General features: G+C 34.9%; 1 pseudogene; it reads right to left on the reverse strand.

Moving 5' to 3' along the window:
- Positions 1 to 269: 269 nt before the first annotated feature.
- LOC132501543 (U6 spliceosomal RNA) lies at positions 270 to 368 on the reverse strand (annotated as a pseudogene).
- Between the last annotated feature and the right edge of the window lie 3,285 nt (positions 369 to 3,653).

Raw genomic sequence — 3,653 nt, forward strand, 5'->3', positions numbered from 1 at the left:
AGAAGTCCTAGATAGTAGGCTCATGCCTACTACCATACATTAGGCATTGGTTGGGATTCAGGTCTCACAGTCTCTCCTTGGTCTGTAGAATCTATGAGCTGGGTCTCACCATGAGATCAACAAGTGTCTCTTTAACAGGCTACATTTCCCATCCTTTTCACTGTTGGAACTCAATGAGATTATCCATTAAAAGAATGACACTGAACCTGGCACACAGTAAGCTATTTTTCCTACCTTTATTGAAGTGTAATATTTATTTTGCATAACTGAAAAACAAAGAACACTTTACAAATTTATGTGTCATCCTTGGTATAGGCTATGCTAATCTCTGTATGGTCCCAATTTTAGTATATTTGCTGTGGAAACAAGCACTAGGCTTGCTCGGATTTTTATTTGGGGTGTTTGTATTTTTTTAATTATTATTTTGATATTAGTTAGATCTGAAAAATCATCTGAAAAGTCTACAACTCCAACTAAGTACTAGTTTACAAGGAAAGACATCTGCTTATTTTTTTATTTGCATTTTCTATGTTACCTTTTAACATAAGATCTTATATATATCATTTTTCAGTAATAAAACAATAAATACGTATTGAACTAAGAAGTCTAATCAAGGGAAAACTTAATTTTGAGACTTGGAGGCAGAAAAAAAATCTTACTGATTATTTCATCCTTAGTTTGAACATTGGCCATAATTTAGTTGAAATATATGCATTTATATAAACAGTATTAAAAAAGGTTATAGAAAGATCCCCCAAATGTCTCAGCTGTCTTTTCTAGGAAGACTGTATACAAGCATTATAGAAAGTATATATTCCTTTTCACCTTGTAATATTTATCCTTCTGCAATGTGAGGGGGAAACTTTTAGATAGTAGGCTGATCTAAGAAAAGTGATTTATTCTTTTGGCAAATATTTCTAAGGCAAATTTACTTTGACATACCTCTCTGGATACAAGTCTCTATTGTGTGATGTAAATGACTATTTTCAAAGCACTTTTCAGAAGAAATAGCAAAATATATGTACCCATAGCACTGTTCTTAAGGCAAACTCTCTAGTTGTGTACGTGCTGTGCTAGGCAAGTTTCCTATAATGGCACATGCCACATGTCAGGATTTTTGCCAAAGTTAGTTTCTACATATCATTCTGCATTTGTCATGCCTAATGTGAGCTTGTGTATACACAGGTGGATGGGTCAGGACCATTTGGCAATTAATCCATCAAAAACATTGCCATACTGCTTTTCAAAAAAAAAGGAGGTAAGGCATAAATTATTAATGCATACCACTTTCCAGAAGAAATGAAAGAGATATCTTAAATTTTTTTAAAATCCAGGTAAGGATATAAATTGATGAACAAATAGTGGAGAACAGATGAAAGAGTTTTCAGTTAAGGAAGATTTGAATTCTTTATGTATTTTCTTTGGACAAGAGTTATTAACTATTTGTCTGGTTCCTCGCTGTGGTTGATTTGAGAACAGAGGACATCTTGCCTTTGACTATTAATGCTTTCCGGTCATCCTACTCCTTTTTTAGTAGATTGAAAGTATCCTGGGATGGTTTTCTGGCTCATCTATTTCTTGGTTGTCATCACCCTCATTCAATTTTACCCATTGTTATTACCTCATAATGCCTCTGCCTCAGGCAGCAACCCTCACTTCAGCTGCCAGGGTCAGCAGACTACAGTTTGCCAAAGAGGGTGGTTCTTCTAGGCCCATACACCAAGTGTATCTAAGGGCCCAGCTGGGCTCTGGTGATAACTGGTAACTTCAAAGTTATCTTGTTTCTTCAGTTTTTCCAGTATGTATATATATATATATTTGCATACTCTCTAAATTTATACATGATAATTGGAACAATTTGAGAAGATAAAAACAAAACAAGAAAACTAGAATGTATATCAATTAGTTAAAAAAAAAGACTGTAAAGAAAATAAAAAGAGAAAGGAATCATTTCAAAATACCATTGGATTAGTGTTTTCTTCTCCTCGTCCTCTTCCTCTTTCTTTTTCTCACTTCCTCCTCCTCCTTATAGTTCTTCTTTCCCTTTCTTTAAGTAATTTCTAAGATATCCAAGGGCAAGGCTATGCAGTTACAAAATATTCTACTCCTGACTAAGAAGACTATACATTCTCTCTCTCTCTCTCCCTCTCTCCCTCTGTCTCTGTCTCTCTGTCTGTCTCTCTCTCAATAGATAGATCTGTATATCCACACAGTAGCATGCAAATTTTTAAGATACATGTATAACATATTCTAGATTGAGTTCCAGCACAGACCATAGTGTTAGGTTTCTGCATTAGGGATACTTGTAGGAATAAATATTTGTTGCATGAATAAATGAATGAACCAACAGCTTACTGTGTGCCAGGTTCAGTGTCATTCTTTTCATGGATAATCTCATTGAGTTCCAACAGTGAAAAGGATGGGAAATGTAGCCTGTAAAGAGACACTTGTTGATCTCATGGTGAGACCCAGCTCATAGATTCTACAGACCAAGGAGAGATTGTGAGACCTGAATCCCAACCAATGCCTACTGTATGGTAGTAGGCATGAACTTGGATTTTGTAGAATAGGACTGATCAAAAATTCTCAATTTAATTCTGCATTCTATATACTTAATGTTTGAGATCTGTTACATTGTATTGATGGTACAAATGCTGTCCAATATTTCAGATATGCCCTATGAGTGCCAGGAAAGGAGTGAAGGTAGTGAATATTTCATTTGTCAATATTCCAAGAAACTATTGATTTAGGGAAATTTGTGAAAAAGCTCATAGTGTCCAGTCTTACAGTAGACCAATGAAGTACATATCTTTGAGTATAGCTAAAGTTCAAGCCCCTCAGTTAAATCAGCAATGCTTTCAGAGATAAGTAAAATTTCCCCCTTCATTAATTGATATTTATGTGCCTATTAAATATGGTTATGCATTGCACATTCTTTGAACTTTTTAGCATCAAATTAAAAATTAATGTGATCCAATTAAAGAATAAAATTTAACCCTATCTCTTCAGTATATAGAGACACTAGGGGATCACAAAGAAACAATGTTATGTTATATCCTTATTATAGGATGCATAGGACACAGATGGAAGACTGCGGACAATGTTATCATTTGCATTGTTTCACCATCATAATATGCTGTGACTGTGTTTTGACTTCCTGATACTGTGTGCCTAGTTCTTTGGAAAACATAGTCCTAGCACTGTTGAAGTCAATGAATGTCGAGCCACTACTGTAGGTATTCTTTCTCTCAGAACTTTAGATAAATTTAGAATTCTTTTGTGTTCCCAATATCTAATCATCTTTTGGTTTCCCTTTCCCTTGTCATTGTATTGGAAAATAATCCTTCCTGAAGTGAGTAATACAAGGAAGATGATACAGAAATATCCCATAGACAATAAAGTGTGTGAGGAGGACAATCAATACTAGCAGATTAACTTGGAATAAACTCGTCATTGGATTGAACTAAAATTGGGAAGCCACAATTTGGTGTTAAAGATGGCAACCAGGAGTAAATGACTGAATTACAAATCAGGAAAGATTAGACAGAGAAAGGAATGGAATACAAATGATGGCCGTCAGTGAGAAGGTGGCCAGGGTAAAATGAATTATGAACAGGAAAGAAATATTTTAAGATTGACACCATGGATCTTGA

Source organism: Mesoplodon densirostris, chromosome 1, assembly GCF_025265405.1.
Source record: "Mesoplodon densirostris isolate mMesDen1 chromosome 1, mMesDen1 primary haplotype, whole genome shotgun sequence".
NCBI classification, from domain to species: domain Eukaryota; kingdom Metazoa; phylum Chordata; class Mammalia; order Artiodactyla; family Ziphiidae; genus Mesoplodon; species Mesoplodon densirostris.